Genomic DNA, 14,762 nt, shown 5'->3' with positions numbered 1-14,762 from the left:
TCTCAGGAACAACCTTACCTCTCATTTTTTCCAACGTAACTACCAATTATCCTCTTGCCCTTTGTCCCAAGGGAAACCACCTCATTAACGCACCAAGATAAAATAAAGTTTGAACTTTATTTTCATCTATTTTTATTCAATACATTATATATATTTTTTACCATTATTTAACTAATCTTTTCTATGGCTAATAAAGATATTTTACTCTTCTTTTAAATGACACAAGGGAGCTCCTATCGCTTAGTTCTTCTGGGAACATGTTCCATTACCTTCCAAAGTCATATTCGGAGCGAAATCTTATCGTACAGTCGGGGCGAAGGGTATTTGCAGGTTGACAATTATCAGGTATTTACACTATGCTGGCCTGAGATTGGTCGAAATAATGTTTTTATTGGTCGAAATTTTATTGGTCGAGATTGGTCGAAATAATTGGTCGAAATTTTAAATGCAAACGGGTGTTCACCAACTAGAAACTTGAACACAAAGGTCCAGCATGACTGTTGATGCAGCGACTCCATTGACAAATACTCTTCATTTTTTCCAATTAATTTCAAAGATCGTTTATGAATCGAATTGAGCTTCTGCAGGTGAGATTTAAAAGTCAATTGCCAGATCATTGCACAGTCTTGTAAATGGAGTTTGATAAGAGCGTTGTATAGCAGGACCTGTGTTTCCTGAGGCAAAGTATTGTTAATTTGTTTATTATTCCAAGATTCCGGGATATCTCCAGCTCCACTGCTTGAATGTAATGTAGGAATGAAAGGTTCTCATCAAGTAGGACTCCCAGGTATTTTGCAAAACACTTTTCTGGCCGACTGATCATACCTTTGGACGCTTCGATACTACATATCTCCGGCTGGACACTTCCAACCCGGCAAAAAATAAAACGCAACGTTTATCAACATTATTCACAAGTCGGTTAGAATCCATCCAGAGATACGTCTCCTCGAGAAGAACCCTAAGCTTGGAAATGAGCGCTGGTTTTTCCCTTTCACAGTAACCTAGTGTGGTATCATCAGCATAAGCCACAAGCTCATCATCATCTACAGGTTGAAAAGAAGTTTCATCGTGACTTAGCTTGGAGCAGCGAAGAATAGTTGCCGTATTTAATACTCAGATCGTTAACGTGAATCGGAACAGTAGTGGTCCTAATATTGACCCTTGGGGGATATTGCAATTGACGAATACATTATTTCCTGGATCTTCTCCTAAATAAATCCTTCGGTCCCTCAAGTACGATCTGAACCAATTCCAGAGTTTTGCTTCTTATTCCTCCAGTTTCCCGAGGAGAATATGGTTGTACATGTTGTCAAATGCTTTTCTGATATCAGTCAGGACCGCTGCAGGTAGAAGGCCAGAATCCAGAACTTTGTTGATCCATAAATTCAAAGCCGTTAGTGTATCTTTGGTGGAGTGTCTTGGTCTAAATCCAAACTGATGAGTATTAAGAAACCCTTTTTTTCTCCAGAAACTGGAGTAGCTGCTGCTGGATGGGTTTTTCAAAAACCTTTGAAAAAACTTAAAAGAATGGAAATAGATCCATAATTCGTTGGATCAGCTGGAGTACCTCCTTTGTGGAAAGGAATTATTCTAGCTTTCTTTAGCCGGTCTGGGAAACTACCCTTTTGCAGTGACAAATTGATCAGGTAAGAAAGAGGCTCTATGATAGAAAAAGCAACTGCTTTAACAGATTAGTGTGTTCTCGGTCGAAACTAGAAGGTGAATTTCCTCTTAGGTTTCGTATAATCAACAGAATTTCAGGTGGAGGAACAGGAGCAAGAGCCATTGACATGCTGCATGCTGGGCCTAGGTAATCATCAAAACTCTTCGTGGGGTTTTCAACGGAATTCGCTTTTTTTTCTTACCTCTGCAAAAAATGATCCCAGTGCATTTTCAATGTTTTCTGGCCCTAATATAGTTTCCCCATTTACAGATAATTTCGAAGGGAGCTCAGGTGGAGTGCTGCAGGGACGAGGTAAAGAGTTTACAACCGGCAAATCTCCCGTGAATCTTTCCTACTCAACTATTTTTCTAATGAAATAATTTCTCTTAGCTTCACCTAAAATTGATCGAAGACATTTTTTTTTATATTCAATATATTTCTCAAGCGTCGCTATGCAAGGGTCATTTACATGATTAGTTCAAAGCTTATTTTTCTTATTAATACACTGGAGCAGTCCGTCACTAATCCAAGGGCTGATGGGTTGATTTTTCCGTCCTCTCTTCCTTGTATGCTTTTTAGAGCAGCAATCGGTATACTTTCTCATAAAAATGTTATGGAGTTTCTCAGATCCTGCAATAACATCTTGTGTATTCATAACATTATCCCAGGATGTGCTCTCCAGAACTTGTTTGAGGGTTTCTTGTTCCTCATCATTTAATTTCCACTTGACAAATCCCTGCATAGGAGTGGCATTGTGCTTAGGACCTTTGTGCTGTATTTTAAAACTCTTAAGCAGAGAGAAGTGATCAGAAGTGTCAGATATCCAGACAGAGGCCGATATTGGATGCAGTGTCGAAAAAATGTTGTCAGTCAATGAGTGGGAGGTAGTAGTTACTCAAGTAGGTATTGTAGTTGAGGGGTACATGTTCGGAGCAGACATTACACTGAGCAGATTTATCGTACCTGTTGATAGAGGAAGAATCAGATAGATGTTAAAGTCCCCCATTAAAATGGCTTCGTTCCCTTGTTTCTCCAGAAGATCAGATAGTTGACCCATGTTTTTTAAGAACGAAGAGACAGATCATGCCGGTGGACAGTATACCTCTTCAAGTGTTATTACCTCCTTCAAGTGTTATTACCTCTTCAAGTGGTATACCTCTTCGGAGGTAAAATTATTTCAAAGAAGAGGGATTCATAAACTCCTTCGATATTCCGGGTTAATGCTTTATTGATCCAGGCTGAGTATTTTTGCCGCGTGTAAATAGCCAAGCCTCATCTATTCATTGCAGATCTATGCAGGAATTAGGAAGAATAACCAGGTATAAAGGGTATCAGTGTGTCTTGTTAAAAAAATTTTGCAAATCCCGACTACGTCTGGTTGCAGCTGTTGGCAAAATTTGTTATATCAGAAAACGAAGACCATAACCCCTGACAGTTAAGCTGCAGAAAAGTGAGCTGAGAGTCAGAGCGTTTCTTAGTCACATTACACACATCTTCATATTGGCTTTCTAGGAAATTTACTCTTATGAAACATTAGGGAATCTGATTCCTTACTAATTTCAACATCAAAAACTTTCCAGATCCAAAAAATTTTCTTCTAACTCTGTTAATCTCGTACTTTGACCTTTTGATTTGGAGGCGCCCCCGGGAGTTTAGAAAAGGAATTCATAACTTACCAGTTACCACGTACTCGGGAGAGGCAATGGCTGTACTTTTGAAAGGGACAGTAGACCACTTTGAAGTTTACAGATCCGAACTCTTCTTAATGCACTGAAAAAAAAAGATAAGGACACATGAAAAGCGAAAACATTTCTTTAGATCAACAGAAAAAACAACTTCAAGATTAAGCAAACGGCAAGTAAACAATAGTACTCTCAGGGGCGGGCAGTTATACTACTTTTTAGTTAATATGTTTCATTTATTTCTTTTACCACCATAATTTATCAGTATTCTCTCCAAATCCTACCATAATCAGTACTATAGCTATCCCAGCAACTCACTAAATCCAAACTTTTTTAGAACAACTCTATGCTTCAGAATCAGATTAATTGGGATTGTCTGGCCTAGCGCGGTGAAGCTTGAGTGAATCATAGCAGTCATCTTACAGCTTCGTCTTTTGCGACTTCTTTGATTTTTTTTTTTTTTTGTTTCTAACCAAAGTTTGATTCCTTTTTGAATCAGACGCATTTCTACCACTTTCTCACTCGCTGTTTTTTATGTTCTTAGCTTGTAGCCAAGAGATAATAGTTCTTTCCGTGTTTTACCGAGATCACTAGGCAAGTCCACAGATATACTCAAATCATTTTTTAAAAACTTACTACACTCTTTCATTATTTCTGACCAGTCAAAATTTTCAAGGCTAGAGGAAATCGGATCTGCGGGCTTTTTTCGTTGCGCGCTGTTTCTAAGGGATGGGCCGCTAGGGCTAAACGACTCAGAGTTTGATGTTTTCTTTGAAATTCTGTATACAAAACTGGTATCTAGTTCGCATTAACTATTCCCAGTTTTGACCCGAAGACGGAGGTCTTCGCCATCTGAATATTTTGGGCCGTGGATATCAAGGTTATTCCTTCTTGAGTACAGTTCAAAGCGAAAAGCAGTTGTTTTCACTTTAACAACCTCGGATCTAAGCAGCCTATTTTCCGACCTTAGACGTGTGCTTTCTTACAGGAGTTTTGGAATCGTCTGTAGGAGTTCATCCATACGGTCATCGAAATATTGCTTTGTGAGTGACATAATTATCGACTGTAATGTCGCTATGCTTTTTAATTATTCCTAGAAAAATCATAGAATGAGACTTACTCGCAAGGTAAATACGGGGTCCATTTCAGCAACTGCAGTGAAAAAAAAAATCCAAATCCAACGTTTATCTGACCAGCGTTAGTTGCTTTATTACGACTGCCGTCTTATCCAGTGGGGGGGGGGGCTATTGCTGATGTTATTTCACTCGTGGAGAACTTCACTGCGTGAATGACTAATCAAAACCATCCCAATCTTATTTACAACCTCCCTCTTTACACCCTCCCTGGAAGTTCCTATTTTCCTTAAATATTTCCTTACGACTTCTTCCCACCCCAACCGAGGAGTGGCTCATAGCTGCATTTGTCTTACCAGGATCCGTCTCAAATAGAAATTTTTCCTGGAAGAGGAAGGTCAGTCAGACTACTGCAGACAGAAATCCTATTTGGACCCCCCCCCCTCCCCGCCTCTCTTCAGTGCAGATATCAAGCACCATTGTTGGGCTCCTAGGAATGAAAATTTAGGTACCACTGTGGTTGACTTCGATCAGCCACTATTGGGGTCAGAGATCCTCGCGGTAGAACTTGAATTCAATAGGTATCGCAATGTACTTGCCCTACACCCTGCTAGGAATTGTTAATATCTATGCTGAGAATAAGTATTTAATTTGGCATTCCTTATCTTGTGAAGTAATGGCGTTTTTAGAGAATTCTGATGTGTTATTTGGGCCAACTGCCCACACATCTGATAAATTTCAAACTTTGACGGATATTTTCAGGTAAATGATGATGAAACCCCAACTCTTGCTATACCAGAAAAACTTTTAAATGATTTGGACTCGGTTAATCACATTATACACATTTATTTCAAGCTTTTATGCTGTTATGTTTAGATGCAATGAAGGTAAAAGAATGAAAAAAATAAAATCAACAAAAATAAATAGATATACAGAATGTACAGCAAAAATTAATTTGAAATTATTGTAATGTACAATAATTATAAGATTGTAAATAGTAAAAACAAGAATGTACAAAAATAAAAAAAGTAATTGAAAATAAAATAAATAAACTGGGAAGACAAACGATACAAAAAATTAGACTTATCTGTTCTTGTTAATTTACAATACATTTAATTAAATTACTTGTAATTTTACTTGAAGAACATAGACATGTGGCTTTTTCTGAGGCATGCCATTTTGAAGTTGCCTCCGTCATCTCCATCTACGAGTAAATTTAATTTATAGTAATTTGCATCAAATACTGGGTTTTCTTTCTCTCTTTTTTTCGTTTTTTGCTTGCGCTCAGCTTTCTAATGCACGTGTTTTTATTTATATGTGAATTTCATTTCTGTTTTATCTTGATATTATAATCTCTTTTTGTACTCTTTTCTCATTTTTCTTTATTCGTGTTGATGCTTATTGCTCGCGTGTCTTTTTCACAGCTATGAAATCTTAATGCTAAATGAACTAAAAACTATTTATTAAAAGCTTTAGCTATTAAAAGCTATCAAAAGTAGTTTCGCTATTAAAAAGCTTAACTATTTATTTAGTGAGATGGATTAATACAAAGTGGAATTAAAAAAAAAAAAATGCTGATTGAGTAGCAAGTTTTGCTTTTTTAGAAGTGATGTTTTTTGTTCGAGTCTTCAGAGCAATCTATTGATCATCTATTGACTTGTTGGACATTTTTTCGACTAAAGAAAAATAAGAACTTTATGCTGATATTTAGTGAAATGGGCTTTAGTTCGGTATTCTCTAGAATACTAATAAAAGAGTTTGAAATTAATTGGGCCGTTTTAAAAACTGTGCTTAATTCATTTTGAATTACTTTTTGGGATATATAAAAATACGATTGCTTTCTTAATGGCTGAATATCAAATATGACTGAAGGATTTTTGAAATAGCATTGCATTTTGTCATTGTTGCCACATTGCACTGCGAAACTAAACAAACAAACTAATTTGTTCAATTTGGTAATGTTTTTCGTCGGTAAAAATTCAAAAATTTACGAGATGTTGATTCCCAAAGACAACTACAACTTCATGGAAAAGCTACACCTTAAGCTCTTTGGTGTCAGGTGTTTCTTAGCTCATTATTTGGCTGATTTTTCGCCCAAGTTTTTTCTTTTTTGAATTTTGGTGCCCGCTACTACCGTGATCTGCATAACTGCTTGTGGAGGTCTTTTTTTTTTGTCAAGAATTGACTTCCCGATTTTGTATATATATTTTTTGAAATATATATGGTTGTGTTTCTACCCTATTAATAGGTTTCTTCCCACTAAAAAACGTACATGGTGTCTGGTATATTATGGTTCGGGGTGTTTATGGTCTATTGTATATTATGGTGTAACTCTCCACTTAGCCAGTTCAAACAACTAGATTTCATTCTCCCCGTTCTTGATGCTTAAACAAATTTAGACACTAGTGTGGGGAAAACCAGTTTTTTTTTTTTCATTCTGATTGTACAGAACACAAGACTCTTATAATTTAATAATAATACTAAATAATTAATATAATTCATTGATATTAAAATAATAATAGTTACTTAGTAATAATTAATAACATATTATTTATCCTTCCTGTAACTTCAAAGCATAAATCCCCAGAATTTGATTTTAGTGCTTAATGCACTTTGATTTAATATGGCCGAATTAAAGTGACTCATTGTAAATGGGTGTTTCAAAGGAAGAATTGATCGAATCCAGTGTTGTTGTTTTTTTGTTGTTTTTTTTTTCAATTTTAGCATAAAAGTACTCAATTGAGTTTTACATGTTTGTTAAATTAAAAAAAAAACTCTAGTAAAGAGCGAATATAGAATTTAGAACAAATGGAAATTAAACTATATAATATCTCAAACGAAAAGTAGAAATTACAATGAATAGAACCAAGCTACAAATTACCACAAAAAGGTTTTGGTCCCTCAAAAGTGACGTCAATTCACGAAAATGTCAGAGGAATAGAAATGTAATCTTTAAAATCTAAAAGGGGTACTTTTGTTATCTTTTCCATCTTTCGAATGGAAACCAAAAAGAAAGCTATTCTTCGTTAAAAATACAAAAAAAGTATCTTTCAAAATCTAGATGGGAGTACAATTGACACCCCCCCCCTCCGGCAATTGATGCCCTTGTCCTCAAATTTGGAAATTGCGCTTTTCTAAAAACTAAGTGAGTTGCATAAGTAGAAATTTCTGTTTAGTTATCGTATTTTAGTCTTGAAAAGGAAGAAAACACTGACATTAATAAGGATTGCGATACGTTTTTATATCGAGAAATTTTATCATGAATAAGCTCTGCGTTGCTACCCCTCAAACTCGCCGAAAGTCTCGGTACTTTCCTGAAAACTAAATAAACGATTTATTTTGAAAGTTTAGTTTTGCCAATTGATTTTTTATATTTCGGTAGTAGTAGATTAAAAAAAGAAACCGTAGATGAAAATTGATTAGATTTTGGATAAATAAAATTAAACTGATATCGAAATAAGTATTTATGGAAGACTGAACAGCACGTAATTTTTTAACGTTATAATAATAATAGAAAAAAATTCAGTAAAGTGGAAATGAGACTCTTGCCTTGGATTTGTAGTCAAAAAGCACAGAATCCTTGAGAACCAATATTAGCGGAATAAGCTGCCATTTATAAAATATACTTTTGGTGTATTTTGACTTAGGACATGTGCTAGGGAAAGGGAGATTTGGAGAGAGCATGGATCCAAGAGCTTCTTTCTGGGCCCTAAATCTATAATATAACGTCATGTATGACTTTATTTAAGCAAGAAATCGCACGTTTACCTTTTTTCTATTAAAATGTGCCTACGAAGGGCTATTTTATGTGGGCTATTTACTTATTTATATTAATTTGGACCCTTATTCCCGAGGCTACACTTATCTTGTGGCCCCGAGGCATGTTTTTTTTTTTTACTCTCCCGTCGGTTCTGATTAAAATAACGATCTTTGAATCCTGATTTGATACCATATGGTGTATTAAGTCGACGCTAGCTTCTATAAAGCCTCTTTATATCCTCACTGAGGCTATAAAGCCTCTGTTTTGTATGGGCTATTTGTATAATTTGGGACCCCTATCCTTGAGTCTACAATTATCTTGTGGCCCCCGAGGCATATTTTGTAAGTCATGGTCGGTTCTGATTAAAATAGCGATCTTGTAATTTTGATTTCATACCATATGTTGCTTGTGAAAGAGGTACCAGGGGACATCTGGGATTAATAAGGGACAGCATATTGCTCTCTGATAGATTTTGCCCCTTTAAATAGCAGTAGACCTGGTAGTTTTATATTAAACAAGTCCTCTCCCAGGTTTTTAGTTTCTCATTCTACATGAAAAGGCAGGAGGGCATTCTCAATGGTACTTGGGATACATATCCCTCTTTACTAAGTCTACTCTAAGGTCTGGACTACAAGGCTGTTATTTTGTTAGAATCAGAACGAATAAAAATGCTCTTTTTTAACATTTTATTGTAAAACCATATCATCATTATAAAATATTACCAAACATGGATTCGAATCAGTTATAGTCAGAAAATATTTTATCAACAGGCTAAAAACTCGGATTGCAACCTGTCCAATCTGGAATGTCCAATCTACGGTCAGCTCATTAATATCGAAACTAGCAATTTGTCATCTTTTTGTTAGTTTTTATTCTACGAATTTGGTCAATTGTGCTTCTTGATTATTCAAATAATAATCGCCTCTTCTATTTTATTAAATCATTTGGTGTTCAATCTTCCCTGACCTATTAGTTCTTAAAAAAAAGATTGATTGATGCCATTCGTTCCCTTAATCAACAACCTCAAGTGGACACTAAATAGGGTGCTTTATAATCTACTGAATTCTATAGTGTCACAGTAGCATTTATGAGGGATGGAGAAACGGCCTTTCATCAAAAGTAAAAAAAAAAAACAAGTGTAGTTGGAATTTCTTTGGGACCACATCCAAAAAATGAAGTTAGGTGAAATGTACCAAAATATGATGAAAATCATGGAAACTACGACAGAGAACTAGGGAAAGCAGGCCGCCCAGGACGTTTTATATTAAATACCTAACATAACCAACTCTATATATTAAGTATTTAATTAAAATATACGTGTATAGTAGTTTCTTTTCACTCAGGCTAAGCTAATTATCTCCGACTGCGCAAAAAAGAAACTGGTTTTACAACAGATCAAGAACAGCAGTGTGATCGCTATAACAAAACAAAAATAAATTTGCTGCAACCGATTACCTTCTGGCATAAATGTGTTGATGCTGTTACATTACTTATTAGTCAAGTGACGTGGGGAATGGAGTTACAGAACCCTACCCATTTTCTGATAAGTCAGTATATTTAAGATTTAATTTATAATTTCAGATATTTTCCACGAAATTCTTCGATTTTTTTTCTTCTTCTGTCACCCTACTCCGAAATAAGTTCCTGCAAATGTGCATGTTATTGACATATATCATTATCGATGTCTCTTCAGCCTAAAATATGGATGGTTCATGCATGCTATTTTTGGTTTATTGGTGTCAATAGGGGGGGGGGTGTCCTCTAGACGTAGAGAAATATGTATTGGGGGAGGGTAAATTTAATGAATTTTTTTATTGAAAAAATCGAGAGAAAAAACGACAATTTTGTCCCATCCCCTATATTTCCATTAATTGACGCGATATTTTTGGTTTATTATTGTCGGGTTGTTTTAACGGAAATGTTTCTGATATTTGTAAGTATTTTTTTTTAAACCATTGGAATTGAAAAATTTGGAAGATTCAGTTGGTGTTAACAAGATATCTCTAGGCCAATGGTCCAAGTCTTTTGATAATTTCAGAACGCTTATATAATTAATATATAATTTCCGATATGGTCCCATGCTCTCTTCACCTGAGTGTGGAAATTATTATCACTTTCTCTTCTTCAAGTTGTCGTTGAGTATAAGACTTCAAAGTTTGTCTGTATAAAAATGACCCAGGGGCCAAGCTCCACATGTCAGTAATTTATTCCCTTGCCCTCAAAGGCATAAGGGAACATATGTCCGATACTTAGACGCAGTCACATACTCAAGAATTTTATTGGGTACAAAAAAAAAGATTCTATTTGATAATTTGAATGAGAAATGTCCAGAAACCCAGGTAAATTTAAGATTGGGGGTCCAAATCCCGAGGATCCCTCGGGGTACGTCCCTGCTTATACGCTATCATTTTATAAACTTTTTTGCTGTCATACCTCCTTTGATGCGTAAAATTGATATTCAGTCGATTATTGCCGCTTTGGTTTAATGGAAATATTTTCCGAGTTGGTGTAAGCATTTTCCATAAATCGATTTAATAAAGAAAAGCTGAGTGAGTCTTGTATTATCGGTTGCCTTCCTAAACATGTAATCGCTAGAGGAAATTTCTATTGAACGCCAAAGGAACAAAAAGAACTGAATCTGCAGTCCGTAAATTAGGTAAGTACACTTATTGGCTGGAAACAACTCTTTCTTTAAGAACATATCCTGATACTTTTTCCTTTTCAAGTGTTTGTTTAGTTTATGTGGGTTATGACATTAACTAATCTGTACCTTAATAAAACGACTTTTCCAAATTTCTTGTGAGATAGAGAAAGAAAACTTATGAATCAAAATTTTTGAGAAAGCTGAGTTATATTAGTTTCTTGGGCAAGAAAAATAGACTAATAATCTTGGTTTTTGAAAACACTGATTTGTAGAGAGGTATTTTCTGGGGGTTTTACTCTGCTGTCATATTTGGAAAACTATGTGCTAGTAGGTTTGGTATTAAATCCATATTTTTAACTAAGACTGTTCTGGCAGTGTTTTGAGTATGGTAGTATGAAGAAAAAGAACTGATTCGCCATTGTCCTCAAACTTTAAACTCAAAATTCCCCATAATTTATAATTTTGAAAAGCGTTGATTTTAGATGGATATTTTTCTTTTTAATAAAGTTATGAATTTTGAATATTAGAGTATCCTTGAAATTTGTTCAACACCGTCCCGAAAAACCAAATCTGATATTGTCTAACTAACAAAGGAATATACAGTACTAGGGTAAGTTTTACCTTTGTTAGTATTGTTTAAGAATTTAGAAACATGTTTTTTTGTAGTTTTTTCCAGCCAAACATTTTCTTACCTTGTAGCATTTATTTGTTCGTGCTATTAACCTCAATCTTATATTAATATAGAGTATTAGGTTGTTAGGTATGATTTAGGTATGATTTATTTTTAGGTTGGTATGATTTATTGTATACTTAGGACTCGAAAATGTGTGTTTTTTCTTTTTTTTTTTTTTTTTTTTTTTTTTTTTTTTTTTTTTTTGGTTTAGAATTTTTATATTGTTTACCCAGTGAAGATGTTGAAAGAAGTATTAGGAATTAAACCTTATATGAAAGTACCAAGGAATATCAGTTGTTTTCTTAACCAATAGTAGACGTTTTTTTGTGGTTTGGATGAAATATCTTCTTCTTCTTCTATGTGGCGAGGTATATTAATCACCATGAAAGTTATTTTACCTCTTTTACAGTCTGTGGAACATCTACTGCGGTGGGTATGGGCAATCTAGGTACCGGTACATCATCTTTTTAAATGCTAATAATGTGTTTAAAATTAATGATTCTGTTTCACAAAGGAAAAGATGGCTAATTTTAGCCCAAAAATTTTCTTGGAATTTTGGCACCCTGGCAATAGTAGGTCAAATGTAGGTCAAAACTGAACAGAACATGATTTAAAAGAAGATATCCAGTCAACAATTGAATTAGCACTGTGGTTTAAAATTGACTTGCCCAGTTCCAATAACGATTTATAGAATAAATAGATGGCTCTGTTTCCGAGTAAATGAAATAAAAATATTGCCTCTATTGTCAAAATTTCTTCTTTCAATTCCTAATTTGTATTGAAAAGTGTTCACTAGCCAAATTGACTAACTTAAGGCCCATTAACGATGAAATTTCGCTAATGCAGAGATTTAGCGAATGTTAATTTGAGTTCAAAAGATTTTCCATGTAACTTTTAATTGGCTGAGATGAAAACCTCTGATTGGCTCAAATTAGCGCTAGCTTAACGTCGTTATTAATAGATTTTCATTGTGAATTGGCAAACAAAGGGTGAAGGCAGGTCAAACGTTTTTTTTTATTTTTTTTTTTTTTGCGTTTGACCTTAAACGCAGAGAAAAATGTCGAAAAATGTTGTTTGTCTTGTGTGTGTGAGTACTAAAAACGTTTTTGAAGTACAGCTCAGTAAGGATTCATTCAAGGCTCCTGAAGGAAAAAAACTATATTTTGTTCATTGACCAGTAAGATTATTTTACGGAGTTTCATACTGTGAACGTTGTGAAAATAAGGATCAAGCAAGTGCCATGATTTAGAAATCTTAAAAAAAAAGTTAAAAAGCATAACGTTTAAGAAATTTTCAGATTTAAAAAATCAGATTGAAAATATTAATTGCTGTACGAGCCAAGGGCGTATCCAGGATTTTTCTCGGGAGGGGGGGGGGTGCAAACACTTTAAAAAAGCTCATCAAGAATTTTTTATTTACTGATTTTGTGAGATTTTTACGGGTCGGGCAATTATTTTTTTTTTGAGTGGCGGGGGGGGGGGTCAAACCCGGGATAGGGTCTTTGTACCAGCACATGGTTTGATAATTATAGTTTTCTAAGGACTAAAGAAGGAAGCGGGTTTTGAAAATATGAACAAGGGTACTTATAGGTTGCAATTTCGTTTTCTTTTTGTTGTGGGGGGGGGGGAAGTCCTTTTACTAATCTCCAAATGAACCGTTTGTGCACATATGTGTTTAAAGCCTCTTATTAGTGAGCGGAACCTTAGATATTAATATACCTATTTGAATAGTCATTTTAGTCTTCTGTTCCTTTAATTCTGACAAATACGGTTCTTTTGGTGAATTCGATTCTGTTGACCAATGACAAGTGACGGTAATGAAGATCGATTCTCCTTGTGACGGTTATCCATCCTGTTAAAAAAATTTTTTATCGCCTCCTGTAGTTTCCATCTAAAAAGATTATCGCCGCTAAGAAAACTATTCAGTTTAATTAAACGCCCACATTGTTTTGATTTATTACAACGGGCAATTTAAAAAGAACTTGTTTCCTGGGAAAAAGGGATTTGAAGAGACAACTTCTTTTGTCCCGTCCAAAGCATTTTTCAGGTATTTTCTGTGGCTGGATTTTTGTGGGAAATCCAAAAGTGAAATAAACTCAGTTATTACCCTGAAGAGCAAAAAAGTTTCTCTGGAACAATTTATTGATGTTATTAGAGAAGAAAACTGGTATGTGCTTAATAAGTAATGCTAAAATAAAATAAAAAACTCGCACCAGGGACACATCCAAGATTTTTGTCAGGGAGGATTTATAATAAAGACCGCAAGAAAATTTTGTTTATATGCATTTTTGGTTCGTTTTACGTTTCGGACAGAAATTTCCGGCGGGGAGGATTCAAACCTTGTAAACCCACCACCCTGGATACAGCCTTGCCTAAACCATCAATAAAATAGCAATTTTGTTTTGTTTTTGCAAACAAAAGAAATATTATTCCTCTAAGTGAAAGCTATTTCACGTAGACCGTCCTAGCTAAGTGATTGGAGCGTTGGTTTGAGGAAGCTATTTTGGTTAACTACCCAAGAAAACTCCTTGTTTTGCTTTTTCCTCCTTTTGAAGATTATATAAAAATTTTCTCAGAAAAGCCGATTGAATAATCACATTGATTAACTTATTGGTATTGTTAATCTTTTTGTCAAGGCCGAATGTGTAGCTGGGTACTCCCCCCTCCTGCCGAAATGTTTGTCCGACTTGTAAAAACATAACAGAAATCCATTTATAGTTTTTCCCTATACCCTCCCCACTACCTATAGAATAGCCCCCCCCCGAGCAAAATTCTGGAAGCTCTTTTGCTTGCTGTGGGCCTATAGAAAAGCAAGAAAGAAAACCTTAAATCAACAATAAAGTCTATTTTTTTGTTCCGCTTATAAAACTATTACTTCCCTGTAAAATGAAAGTGTTTGAGAAGATTTGTTGAGAAGACGCCTTGCTTTGCTTCTTAGCCTTCTCTTTCTCTTCCCTTTCCTTTTCATTTTCTCCTCCCTTTCTCTTTCTTCCCTTTCTCTTTCTCTTCCCTTTCTCTTGTTACCCTTCTTCCCCTCTCCTTTCTTTCCCTTTCCTTTACATTTTCTCTTCCCCATATCTGGCTTTAATTCTTCCCTTTCTCTTTCTCTTCTTTCTCTCCCCCCTTTCTCTTGCTTTACTTCTTTCCTTTCTTTTTTATCTTCAAATTTTAAAAGAATTTCATCAGAAAACTAGATTGATAATTATTTTTAGTTTATTGATTACCACACAAATCTTGCTATATAGAAAAAAAAAATGTAAGAGAAAAA

At 35.0% G+C, this 14,762-nt stretch overlaps 1 protein-coding gene and 1 long non-coding RNA gene across 6 annotated transcripts in view; one reads left to right on the top strand and one right to left on the bottom strand.

The window, feature by feature from the left end:
- Positions 1–14,762, top strand: part of LOC136028291 (syntaxin-1A-like) — a 133,939-nt gene that overhangs the window by 45,507 nt on the left and 73,670 nt on the right. The gene's annotated exons all lie outside the window — the stretch shown is intronic.
- LOC136028292 (uncharacterized) overlaps positions 1–14,762 on the bottom strand; it is a 54,164-nt gene that overhangs the window by 29,684 nt on the left and 9,718 nt on the right. Inside the window, exon 2 of the long non-coding RNA XR_010617803.1 lies at positions 3,340–3,433. This is a non-coding gene — a long non-coding RNA (uncharacterized LOC136028292). The remainder of the gene's footprint in view (positions 1–3,339; positions 3,434–14,762) is intronic.

This window comes from Artemia franciscana, chromosome 6 (genome assembly GCF_032884065.1).
Source record: "Artemia franciscana chromosome 6, ASM3288406v1, whole genome shotgun sequence".
NCBI lineage: Eukaryota > Metazoa > Arthropoda > Branchiopoda > Anostraca > Artemiidae > Artemia > Artemia franciscana.
The sequence above is the reverse complement of the archived record's forward strand: the minus strand, read 5'-3'. Positions and strand labels throughout refer to the sequence as shown.